Genomic DNA, 14,430 nt, shown 5'->3' with positions numbered 1-14,430 from the left:
TAAAGTAAATGAGCTAATAAGAACAATGAGACATCTTTTTTGACACTTTTTACTCAAAAAACAAAAAAGTTTGTTTAATGAAATGCGGATAAATGAACAAAAATTTATTACAATACTTAGTTTTATCTTGATTGAAGTATTCCTGTCTTATTGTTTTAAAGAAAGCAAGCAGACTAAAAAAAAACTGGACTAAAATAGCATTAAACTTACATTCTGTGGGTTACATGGATCAAAGTTCATAACTTTGCGCATCGAAGAATTAAAAAAAATTGTCTTTAAAAAAGTTGAAATTTTACATTTTTTTAAAAGATTTAGTGTTTTTTTTCAGATTTTTTTACCATAAACAATTGGTTAATTAGGCAGTAAAACTATTTTCATGCTGGAGAAAACTTTTTTTGATATCGAGGATTTTTTTTGATACCGAAGATTTTTTTAATATTGAAAAAACTGGAACAACATTACATCGTCATTTTCAAATGTTTTGTCTCATGATGCAGCAATAGTATTTGTCAAAAAAGATAAAAATAAAAAAAAAAGTAAGATATTTGAGCTTTTTCGGAAAAATACATCATGGAGAAAACTATTATACACCAATTTTAAGGTTTTCTGTCGAAATCAACGCATAACTACGTAGCTTGTTCCTGTTCTCAGATAACAAAATTTTTTCACATAATGAGTTATCATTTATTGAGAAAAAATTATTTTCTAATTTTTCACTTTTTGTTTTCAAAGCAAGGGATGAGAGAACACAAGAACATTAGGCTGGTTTCCCAAAAAGTGTTTTCAGTTTCTCTGAGCAAGATTTGATGCCTTCCAAAAATATCATTTTAGCTTATTTAATAGACAAATTTTGTTCGCTTCTTACTTTTCAATTGGTCTAAAAGAGGAAACTAATAATAAATAATTACTAACAAAAAAATTTTCACATGGAATCACAAATGTTCTGGTTGGAACCGCCAAATAAAGTAAGAAAAACAAGTAGATAAAACAACACATCAATTGCAATTTTTTGGAAAAAAAATCCTGTTTCTTGCCATCAACGAAAACAAAAACAATACCAAGAGCTGTTTTTCATTTTCAAGAAAAAATTTAACTTTTATCTTTTTTCAAAAAATTGCATTTTAAATGTGAGTGATATTTATGAGAGCATAGACGAACGAGCAGAGCGATAGCAACTGAAATAGTTTGCTTCAGCAATTAATAAAACAAACGAAAAAATTGAGAAAAACAAAGTTGTTTAATACATTTTTTTGGAGTGATTTTCTGAAAAACTATTGAGAAAAAATAATTGCCAAGGAGAGCTAATGAAGCTTAAAAAGCTTCTTCTGCTGGGGTTTTTTGTAGCTACTTACGGTTTATTTAAAAGCTTTTCCCATTACAAAACCTATTTCGCAGTTATGCTAAGCCAAAATCTTCGAATCGGTTTTTCTCGACAATGATTTTTCTTTAGAGGCTGAGCATTGTTGTTTGAAATAATTCTGAATGGGCTACAAAGTCATATATCACTGTTTTTGCGTGCGATAAGTTTGTAGACAATTTTCCCTACATTCAGTTGTGAGATAACATGAAAAAGATTTTAGACTAAAAATCATGATCAATTAAAATGTTTTCAGTTTTTGTCAACAATAAAATAATAGCAATATATTTTTAAAAAATCTTTATATGGTGCTTCCGTCAAGATTTCATAAAAAACTTGGATTTAATATAGTCATGATCCATTTAAAACAGCAAATATTTTTTTTCTTTTGAAGTGTCAAAAATGAAAAATTTTAGCAAAAAGTATAGTCATTCTGGTATCAATTTTTTTCTGGTGAGTTTTGCTAGAGGGTTAAAACTTCTTTGTGGATTCAAAAATCAAATAGTTTTCAAAAACAATTAAAAAACCAATGGTTAATGTTTAAGGCGAGAAGTAATTTAAGAAAAATTTTTCCCACCAACTGAAAGACTATCCAGGACATAAGCACAGCTTTTGAGAAGTATTTTATGCGGCAAATTTTTCGGTCAAAATATGTATCAGAAGATTATCAATTAAATTTTATGGAATAACTTTTGCTAGGTTAGTTACATTTCTAAATGAATTTTCTGAGGACTAAAGCAAGAATGTATTCGTCGTTATATTCTGTTCCTTTCCTATTCTGACACAAAAAATTGCTTCAAATTGTTTTAAAATAAAGGCTCCTTATTTAAACTCGGAAAATTTTCATTTTTAGCTAAAGATATTTTCACTGCAAGGGCTAAACTATTTACTGGCCTGAGGTTTCGGTACTAGGTCTAAGATATTTAATCAAACTTTGTTTCGAATAATTTTCAATAAATCTAGAAAAATCAAGACTTTTTATATCAGTAATTTGTGAACCCAAATTTGACCAACTATCAAAAACTATATAAAAAACGGGCAGAAACAAATTGTGTACGAGATTGAAATTCTGATTTAAATTAATCAAAAAAATGTTAACTCATCAAAATTTTAAAATTATGTTTGATAATATGATAAAAACAATTGATAATTTTTTTTGTTTTATAATGCTCCATTTTTTTGAATAAAAAGCTTTATTCTTCAAAGCCTCAGAATTTTTCAAGTATTCAATTTTCACTGAAACTTTTTTAATGATAAAAACTGGAGTAATTAATATACGGGCTAGCTACAGATTTCAAAACATAAGGATTTGGATTAAAGTAAAAATTAGGGACATAAAAAGTTCAGTCGATTTTGTGCGACGTTTGAAGCCCGTATAAAAACACTTCAAGACTCAGGCATAAAGTTTTTTCTATAAGAGAAAAATTTTTTGACAAACTGTGAGCCCTTTGAACAATATCGTTAGCAAAATTCACATGACGTTTTCAAAAACAGAAGAAGAATGAACACAAAAATTTTTTTTCGCTATCAAGTTTTGAGTTGCAATTTTCGAAGAAAACAATAAAGAAAAACTTTCAATAATTGCGTAAAAATTATAATAAAATTTTGAAATTTTTTGATGTTAATTCGCAATTTTTCATATTTCAATTGTTCGAACTAATTTCCAACAATTTGTTTATAGTTTTCGACAAAAACACGTGAACAGGGATCACTGTACCCTAAAAAACTGTCACTGTCTTCAACATCAAAATTAGTTCGTTCTAATTTCATTTACTTAAGAATATTTGCGTTGAATGATCGATATCTCTCCAATGCTGTACAACCTCTGGAAAAGAATTTATTTGAGTTTCTTACGTGTTATTTTGTACTTTTTTATTCGAAAGCTCTCCGCCATGTGCAAAAATTAACATTTCTTTATTATGAAAGAAGGAAGAAACTTTTGCTTTTATAGGTGACTTTGTAGACCTTCTAATTTTACTTTTACTATACGGTCACATTTTGTTCTAAAATTATCAATATAAGTTAACAAAAACAACTACCGCAAAAATGATTGACATCAAATAGCTGGTAGCATATAAAATCACATTATGTCTGAATAACGCTAAATGGGCTGATTGGTTAAATTGTGTTGCCTTGAAATGCAACAATAAAGGGATACGCAACCAGTTTTTTTGAAGCTGATCAAAGGTTAGAAACATTAGAGCACGTGCAAATCTAAGAAACTGCCTTGACCAAAGTAGATTAATAAACATTTTTTAGTCCAAAAAATCAATACAGTCTTAAGGTAGTGAGTTATGTCCGATGTGGTTAACTCATAGAGTAATTTCGGATAGGGTACGTCGTCTGCTCGTCACGCTACCTTATTTTCGGCCGGATAGATTCGTCCAACTTCTTAGTCTAATACCGATCCTAATCTTACTCTTATATCTACTAGTCTCAGGGTGTTTAACTAGTCTCTGCTAGGCTCAATAGATCTAGAGTATACTGGCTTATGGCGAGTTAGTTCCAGAGTGAGAACAACTGTATTCTAAGTTTAATTCAAATTGCTCTGGTATTGAAACTACAAGTAGTTTCAACACTTACAAATGAGTGGGTTGTTAGTTTGATGGAGTATGATTGGTTAGTATTTAATATTTCATAGAGATATCATAAAAATAACCAATGAAAAATACTAGTTTAGATCTGGTTCCACTCATCCGGGGTTTAGAGAGTTTTATTTTTTCAATGTTGTTTTGTAGTGTAGGATGGAAGATGGTGTTTTTCTTTAGAGGTTGCGAGCATATTCTTTTTTCTGGTTTGGAAGAAGAGATGTTATCACGATAGTTTCGGGCGTTCATATTATGATTTCTGATCGGTTGTGATGAGTGTTGATCTGGTTGATTTTAGAGAATAGGAATGGTCTAATCACATTCGAGAGTGTCGTGTAGTTCGACTTTAGATGCAGTGCCTGGTGACTTGAATCTGTACGTATACTTGAACATCGAGATGGCCATTGTTCTGTTGCAATGGGTCTCCTTTGCTGCGATGCCAAGTCCTACTTTAAATCCGTTGAGTGTGGTGACTGTAGGCAGCAAATCGGGTGTATTTTGCCATTCCGTAGTTGGAGCGAGATTGGGTTGTCAAATTCCTTGCTGCTTTGGGCTGTATGTAATCTATATACTGCATTGTCTTATTTACATATACAAAACTTTGTTATTTCTGTTTTTAGTTATGATCTTGTATTAATTTTTATCGCAAAAGCGTTCTTGTTTAGTTCAGTTATTTTCAAGAGAATAATTTATCCAGTTCTAAGATTGTTTTAATCCGGTTTGGGTACCGTGCGTTTTCTTTTCTTAGTCATGCTGTTAGGTTGTGGTTTGTGGTGTTTAGTATGCTTGCGTTGGTTAGTTTGGATTATTACATAATTCCTTTCCAATGTGTTAAAACTAGTTAGAGTTGTTATCAGTGAAAGTTAAAAGTTATATTCGTTATTTTAAACAATTCTTCGTGGGCGAGCTGTGCGATTGTGGATAGGATTGTGGGCGAGTGAATATTTAAAACTACACAGAAGCGTCTTTGAAAAGGTTAGTACTGCTTTAATTTTATAGGCAATTTTTATTAATTTTTGCTCTGAAATTATTAATTTTACGGTTTTATTTGGGGGGTTGAAATTATCAAATTATTTTCATTTTAAGAATATTTACTGCATATGGGAAAAGAGTTCATATATCAATTTAGTGCTGTTTTGGGGATAAATTTTACTGCTTCATTTATTGTAATTGGTTCATCTAAATTTATGATTTTAGAAAAAAGTTTTCTGTTTTTTGTTTCGTTTTTTTTTCTTTTGTAGATGATTGATTATCGTGCCTGTGAAGACTAAAGAAAAAGAGAAAACCTTTATTAAGCATGGTTAGTTTTGTTTCGAATTTATTACAATAATTTATTTAATTCGTACTTACCTTATTCGTCGGGGAAGAATCCATGGGGAAAAACGTCGTGTATTAATTCTGATGATGTTATTAGTTTAGCTAGTCAGCGAATGATGTATTTAGTTTGGAAAAGTGGCCAAAGCAATTCGAGTGTGGTCGGGTTATTTATTGGTTTTTTGACAAGTAGGTTGGATTTAAGCAATTTTTGGTGAGTGGAAGATTGGAGGGCTATTAAGGGACTTCCTAGTTTTATTTTTTTTTATTGGATGATTGGGGGTATTTGAGATTTATTTGTACTTTAGGCTAAATGATCATGTCGATTTTGTTCTTTAGGCTAATTTATTATTTTTGCTTGAGGGTATTTCGAGGTCTAAGCTGAGACAATATTGTTGATTTTTGTTCTAGTTGATAGGGGAGGGTCGTAATATTGAGGTTTTGTTTATTTCAGTTGTCAAATTTGAGCGGGTTGCTTATTTTTGACCTTGAGGTCTTAAAGTTATAGTTAGAGATACGCTTGAGGGTTATTATTTGTCGGCTAAAGAAGTCGTGTCAAAAATGAGGTGATGATTCGGAAAGGTTCTTATTGGCTGAAATTGAACTATTTTGTTCAAGTGCTTTCCAGCATGAATTTTGAGAAAATGTTCGGTCCATAAAAATATCTTCAAGAGGTGAAAATGTTAATTGATTTAAAGTGGTTTTTGAAATTCAAGTTTCTTTAATATTTTAGAGTGCGGGATGAATGTTTGGTAATCTTTTCGTAGCTGTTACGAAATCGCGATAATTGTATATGTGGCGACTTCTCTTTTTGATCTTGTGATATAATTTTTTTTTCTAATTTTTGATTTTTTTTTCTGTTTGAGTGATTTTTTTGTTGTCTAAATTTTTTGATATTTGTTTGGGAAGTTCTTTGTCCTTTTTATCTAATTGTTTTTAGATGGGGTACATATCAGTGCTTTGATTTTGATGTTGTTCTGAGCTATTTTCAATATCTTTAAGTCATGTAAAAGAGTATAGTTGAGTAAGATCTCGAAATGCGTACTCTTTTGGGTAATAAGGTAAAAGATTGTTTCGATGTTGAACGATTTTTTTTTGTTTAAGCCTAAAAGTTTGTATGTTAAATCAGTGGCTTTACCAATTATTTGATACGGTCCTCTTCGGAGTGGTTGTAATTTTTTAGACATTCCTTTTTGTGCTGTAAAATTTGGATTTAAAACATATGTTAAGACTTTTAAATTTTTAGCTGGGGTAAATCGGGAATTTATTTGGGAATTAATATTTTGTCTTTGTAATAATTTTTTTTTGTTTTTTTTTCTGGTAATTTTTGTTGTGTTTTTTGTCTCTGTTTAAAATCCATTCGGTGTGTGAACAGGAAGCTAATTTTAAAATTTGTGGATGATGAAAGTGATTTTCATCGTGGGTATGTAGTGGTAGATTATAACATTTTGATTTTATAGTGGGTTGACAATAAACTTGTGTATTTTTTGTTTGATTGGCATGTTAAGCAATCCTTGCATTATACTAAATAAGTGTCCATATATTTGACGGAGGTTGCAGTGCGTGTTTATAGGGGTGCAAAGTACTGCTACGCTCAAACTCTGTTATCGTACAATTTTTTTTTCACTTTGCATTTTCTTTGTTTTTCATTGAATTGAAATCTTAAAAAATTTCTCCCTAGCGCAATTTAAAATGTATTCAACTAATTTTTTTATCCTAGTCGTAGCCAATAGTCATCTCTAGGGCCCAACATGCTTAGAATTTAGATTTTTTACACTAGTTTTGAATAATTTGGAAAAATATGTCCAAATTTCTTGTTTTTTGGTGGATTTCAGAGGTTTGGGTTGGGACGCGAATTTTTCTCTGTTGATCTTCTGGGACTGCTTTTATTAACTCATCTGGTGCGACCAAAAAGTCTCAAACAGACCTTAACTAACCTAGATTTTAAAAAATAGTTTAGAATTAGACAAATACAACATTTAAAAAAATGTTAAGTGACAAAAATTTAGTAGAAATGTCTCCACGACTCAATAGATCACAGCCAATTATCCGAAGAATACGAGAACTACCCAGTATTGGAAGAAGACCTCGGACAAGAGACGATCTACGACTACAAAGAAACTTATCATCAAGTTTCATGGTCGTACGGCAAAAGCCAACACAAACTTTTATATTTAGAATACTTCCAGCAGTAAATTCAAATTTTCATTTACTGACATATTATTTGAAGAATTAACTTCAATAAACTTTCATGGCGCTAAACCTAATAATTATACAATAACGACTGATAAAAACAACACTTGTCGTTTTCCTTAAATCAGCTGTAAATTAAATAACATCTTGAAAAAATATTTATTGAATACAAAATACAAAAATTAGTTAGTATAAAGCATAATTGTTAGTATATATAAATCATCCTTTCAACCCAGCTTTATCACCTAAAACATAACAGCAAATCTCAAAACATTAACAGCATCAAAACTTAACACTTAATCTTTTCTTCATTTAAACTTTTACCGAAATTTATCAAGGCTTATCCTTGGTTTCACTTAAATTAAATTCACTTAAAATAACAGATCATCAAGGCTTCCCTTGGATCTTTAAATTAATTTCATTTAAATTAGAATAAATTAACTTTATCTAAATATTCTGATCATCAAGGCTTCCCTTGGATCTTAAATTTAATTTCACCTAATTTAAAACAAATTATCTTTATCTAAATATTCAGATCATCAAGGCTTCCCTTGGATCTTTAATTCACCTTTATCTCAATTAAATTTCATTTCATTCATTTTATATCCTGATCATCAAGGCTTATCCTTGGATCAAATAGAACAATTTTGTTTTCCCCCACACATTTAGTAAAGTGTCTAACGACCTCAAACGTTGATTCACTACCCAGCCCTTCCTCAAGACCCAGGACTAATAGAAATTTTTCAATCAAAGTAACCATTCTAATTAGGATAAACAGTGAAGAATTTCGGTTATTCATCCTTCACTTGACCCCCCTTCTTACTTGACCCAGGATAATACTTAAACTTAGTAATTTTAAAATAGTATCTAACGAACTACTTGTGTTCTAATTATACCTGAACCTTGTGGATCGATTTACTATTCTCCAACCCTTGAACACAATCACTACCCCTAAGTAAGATTAAGTAAGTTAACACCTTAACTTAGACTAGTCACGAGAAATTAAAAATCATTCTTCGGAATCGATATACGCTTTTCTCTCCAACCCATCAATACGACCCAAGTTAAGCTAACCACAAAAAATTGTAAGAACTAACAGTTTAAGACATTTGAAATCATTAACCCAAATTTTGCATCCATCATCCTAAACCTTATGTCAAGAGATATTTTAGGAAACAAACAAACAATCATAATACACAATTGTTTAATTAACGACAAAAATCACACCACACAGACAAACAATAGGATACATAAGAACAAAAAGACAAACACTAAGAAAGAAAGTTATTAACAAACAAAAACAATTTATTAGGAAACGATTTTCAAAACGAAGAAACGCAAGCACCAAAAAACTGAATTTAAAAGGTGACACAAATTAATATACAGACACTCCAACAATAGTTGTCTGTAAATGTTAAACACCATTTGGAGCACTAAAAATAAAGTTTAAGACACAAATTGCACAAAAAACCCTCGAAAAACAGACCAAAAATGGCACAATTTTTAATGGACTTTAGGTCAAATTTTTCAATTTTTTCAAAAAATCGTGAAATCTTATTTAGCGAGACGCAAGATCAAGCCTATAAGACCCAGATTAGTTAATAAAAGCAGCCCCAGAAGATCAACAGAGAAAAATTCGCGTCCCAACCCAAACCTCTGAAATCCACCAAAAAACAAGAAATTTGGACATATTTTTCCAAATTATTCAAAACTAGAGTAAAAAATCAAAATTCTAAGCATGTTGGGCCCTAGAGATGACTATTGGCTACGACTAGGATAAAAAAATTAGTTGAATACATTTTAAATTGCGCTAGGGAGAAATTTTTTAAGATTTCAATTTAATGAAAAACAAAGAAAATGCAAAGTGAAAAAAAAAATTGTACGATAACAGAGTTTGAGCGTAGCAGTACTTTGCACCCCTATAAACACGCACTGCAACCTCCGTCAAATATATGGACACTTATTTAGTATAATGCAAGGATTGCTTAACATGCCAATCAAACAAAAAATACACAAGTTTTTTGTCAACCCACTATAAAATCAATATGTTATAATCTACCACTACATACCCACGATGAAAATTACTTTCATCATCCACAAATTTTAAATTTAGCTTCCTGTTCACACACCGAATGGATTTTAAACAGAGACAAAAAACAACAAAAATTACCACAAAAAAAAAAACAAAAAAAAATTATTACAAAGACAAAATATTAATTCCCAAATAAATTCCCGATTTACCCCAGCTAAAAATTTAAAAATCTTAACATATGTTTTAAATCCAAATTTTACAACACAAAAAGGAATGTCTAAAAAATTACAACCACTCCGAAGAGGACCGTATCAAATAATTGGTAAAGCCACTGATGTAACATACCAACTTTTAGGCTTAAACAAAAAAAAATCGTTCAACATCGAAACAATCTTTTACCTTATTACCCAAAAGAGTACGCACTTCGAGATCTTACTCAATTATACTCTTTTACATGACTTAAAGATATTCAAAATAGCTCAGAACAACATCAAAATCAAAGCACTGATATGTACCCCATCTAAAAACAATTAGATAACAGGACAAACTTTTATATGAGTGGGAAGATGAAAACAATTTAATGAATAAAAAATTCACTTCAACAGTGCAACTTAATTTAACACGTTTTTCTGTTTAAACCTGAGAATTTTGGTTGCTTTTTTATGTATTTTTTAAAATTTTGTCTCAATACGTTACGATATTGAAGTCATTATTGAAAAAAATACAGTAACCCATTTCGAGAAGTACTGACGATCGAAACGCTGGTTTAAATTAGATAGATGAATCAACTAGCTGCTAACCATCCTTTAATACGCAAACTAAAATCAGATAATCAGTTAAAAACTTTGTAAAAACAGATTAAATCTCCCACCAAAGAAGTTGTATCTTAGGAAACACTTGTTCAATCGTTTCTTCTCTCAATTAAGTGTACATATCCAATCATTTTGATTCATGGCTTTTATTCTCACTTCTCCTAACTCTAAAACAGATCGACCATGATCTACGATAACATCTGTGACCTATTCGTCATATTAATTACCAACAAAAACAAGAGGTTGTACCAACAAAAGCTGTTTCTCAAAAATGGTTGATTGATTCTGTATGACACATTACAATGTATCGTTGATCGAGTCACAATAGGTTGATGTGTTTGTACGAATTTGTTTCTTCAGGAAAACAAACTGTTGTTTTCACTATATTTTGAATGTTTTTTTTAAAAAAATCTCATTTTCTATCTACTAAACTCTATCTGTTCTTTTTTTAAATGCCCCAAATGCTCAATATTATATTCGTTTACTGTAGCAGAAATGACTAAATAGATATTTTTGAAGTTAAACCGAGTTTTTAGTCCCGTTGTAACTGAAAAAATTTTCGAAGCCTCTTAGTTTCTTCTGCCCCCGTAACAAATTTCTAAAAAATTCATGTTCCCTAAAAAGGGTTGAAAGTTTGAGTACTTGTCAAAAAAGACCCTACTTTCCTAGATTTTTCCCAAATTGAGACATTGGGTTGATTAGATTCAAAAATTATTGTTTTTTCAAAAGAACTTTAATTAATGAAAAAGATTTTTAATTTTTCTGGCTAAAACAGTTTCGTAATACTAAAATTTCCACAACATTTATGATGGTACACATTTGATTAGTTTTTTTCAGAAAATAGGAAAATATTTTTTGCTGCACTTGAAAATGGCGCGTGAGCGTTTAGCAGTGCCGAAATACAATATACAACTGTGCTGAAAAAAGCGAGAAAATTTACGAACCACATTTTCTAGAAAAGGGAAAATTTTAAATGCTAATTAAATACTTGAACTCTGGTGCCAAAATACCTGCAACTGCAAAAAAGTCACTTATTTTGACGCCAAACGTTAATTTAGTCACCTATATCACTCAGTGTTTCAAGCCAACTGGTCAAACTTTGAGCAAGATTCCTAACTCGAGATTCCTAAAAAAAATCAAAAGTTTTGCCGCTGAATCTTATTGCACTTAATTTGTTCATATTTGTTATTTCAAAAAATTCTGCTTCCTTCAGCTCCTTGTTAGGTCGAGAAATGGAAACATTCAAAACTGTTTAAAACTTTTTCTATACGTAAGTTGAAACAACAGTTCTTTGCACAGAAAAATAAACCAAAACATTTGCATCAGACAAGTAGAAAATGAAAAAAAAAACTATTCAATTTTTTTTTTCATTTATTCAGCATTATTAAACAACCTACAGTACAAAAACCTTTTTTTAAAAAAAATCCGCTTAACATTGACTTTATTAACGAAACTTGAAGTGGCGCCGTTTTAGCCGCTATTTGCATTTGGGTCTTTTCTTTTGCACGGCCCAAAGTTACCATATTGCTATTTGAACTTCTTTTATTAATGAAATTCGGGATTCTTTGCTTGCCTTATTTACATAGATCAGCTTAGATCACCAGCTATCCAATTGACAAGTCGAGAAATTTTAAGCCGTTCAACGGAAAAAACCCTGAAGTCAATTATGCATTTTTGAGAGAGACAAGTTTAACGAGAACTTACTATAGCAAGACAGGAAATATGACTTCGTTAGAAACCAAAACGTTTCTTCGGAAAAAACCAAACCACCTATATTATAAAAATTTCTTTCAATTTAAATTTCAGATTATCTATTATTTTCAAGAGTTTGAATTAATTGCTCATTCAAATGAAATACATCACATTTGATATATGAGATTGTCCAAAATTTATTTTTTTCCGCAAAAACGCAATTCAAATCCGATTAAAGGGCAGTCGGAGCATCCAGGGCTTTGCTCATATGTGGGAGCAGTCTTGCGTTAATCGTGTTTTGGAATTTTTTACCCTCGATATTGAATAGTTCAAACAAGTATAAGCTAAGTATACTAAGTATCTGCGAAATGTTCTTAAACAGTTTGTTTGAAAAGTGTAAACGAGGGGGAATTCACAATATCTCTAGGCCGGCTTTTCTCCCTCGTTATCGTTCTTCGCACCGCCGCAATATGTTCCCTTTAGTACTGGGGTCAGTGGGGCAACCGATTCCCAGTACTGTTTACAATCCCAAAAGGGTTAATTTGGTGGTTGGCTTCTCTGTATCGTACTATGCTGCTTGCCCCGTGATCTGTGCTCTTCCGGTTGTATCTCACTCAGTCAATCAATAGTCGATCGCAACAACAATTCCAATAATAAGACTGAATTAAGAAATAAATATAACCAAATACAGAGTAGCCCATAAATGGCTGGAATATAAATCAATCGTTCAGTCAATGGAATGGGTCCGCGATTACTATTCTTTAACCCCCTGCTCCTTGCAGTTCAATTCACGCCTTACCATTAACTAACTAACTAACGTTCTCCTCGAGAACTTCTTTCAATATCGATCGTTCAACAACGATCCCACTATCCTCTAGATAGCCTAACTTATATCCACTAACTAACTAAATCACGTTAACAAGTCTTCCAACTTGTTCCCACTTTACTTTGAGAATAAAGCGACTACCTTAACTCGTAGCCCAAATTGTTCTCTAACTAACTGAGAACCAACTATACTCTATCTCAGTATCAATTGTTCTCACCCGGTTCGGTGGTTGTACCTTAATCGCGTATCGTTATCTTTATTTACTTTCGGTTCGGTCAGAGGCCTACCGTTCCTTATCGCTACTGACATTCACTTAAGTAGCCGCCACTCAGGACTTATCAGCTGAATCAACCATTAGGTCAGCTTTAATTAAACATCGGGGTGCCACTTAGTTAATCAGGACATACTGAGCAAACATTGGGTTCAACTACAAAATCAGCTCCCAATCGTATTTGACAAATGACCCCTTGCATGACTTTATTTTAGTTCTTCCTAATTTTTTTGCTTTCCTATGAATTGGGTAGTTCTCACTCAACCGGTAATTTAACTTCCGTGATACTTGAAAAGTTTCCATTTTGGTCATTTTAATTTTATTCCCCTAAGTCCAAGGGCTGGGTAATTCCCTTCCCCGTGTCCGTTTTGATCCGAAAAAACACCACAAGAATTTATTTAATATGCTAGGGCTGTTCATAAAATCTTCATCCCGAAATTCCCATTTCCCCCGATAGATGTTCCCAATTTTTGTACGGGGCTGTATTTTTACTTGTTTGTCGTTTTATCGAAAGTCCAAGTGGAGTGGGTTAAGCTGACCCCAATGTTTGCTAATTACAGAAAATCACTTTCGCTCGCGTACAAATGTCAGAACTAAAAACTCTCAATTTAGGGCCTCCCCTTACCCCCCAGGTGGGTAGGTACCCCTTACGGGTCCTTACAATGCTAATTTATTACTTTTCAGGGGTTTCCGGGGTGTTGGGGTCAAAAATGCCAAATGACCTCTTAGAGGTCATCCGAGGTCAAATGAGGTCAAACGCGTCCAAACGTCTTAATTCCGATGGGAGATCATTCTCAATAAGTTTCATTCATATCGGACCATCCCTTCCCATATTTTCGAAAATATTGGGTCAATTAACACTTTTCCTTAAAACTGCCATTTTCACCCCATAGGAAGTTCCGGAGAGGATTGAATCACCAGATGTCCCCCTACTGGGTTGGGCCCCTCTTCACATTGGTGCATTAAAATCGCAAGTCAAATATCACTATCAGGTGTTAATAGCCTTATTTATTTTTCACGTGCTAATAGCTTCCGACGTAGCCGCCGGATCGGGTCCAAAAATTGATACATTATAGGTCTCACCCCAACCTACAATCCCCCCAAGTTTCAGCCTCCTAGCATCATCAGGGGTCGAGAAATAACAAAACATAGGTTTTGTTTACATAAGGTGTAAAACCGGAAGTAGTAACCGGATGCGTTCAAAATCCCGGTGGTGAACTTCCCTCGCCTAGGGCTACAACATATTGCAACATGAAGTCATTCTGACCACTAGTTACCGGTTTACAAAAAGTGCTAATTGCATTTTCGGAAATCATTATCACTCGCCCCCCAGGGGTCCCAGGAG

Source organism: Symsagittifera roscoffensis, chromosome 5 (assembly GCF_963678635.1).
Source record: "Symsagittifera roscoffensis chromosome 5, txSymRosc1.1, whole genome shotgun sequence".
NCBI classification, from domain to species: Eukaryota; Metazoa; Xenacoelomorpha; order Acoela; family Convolutidae; genus Symsagittifera; species Symsagittifera roscoffensis.
The sequence above is the reverse complement of the archived record's forward strand: the minus strand, read 5'-3'. Positions refer to the sequence as shown.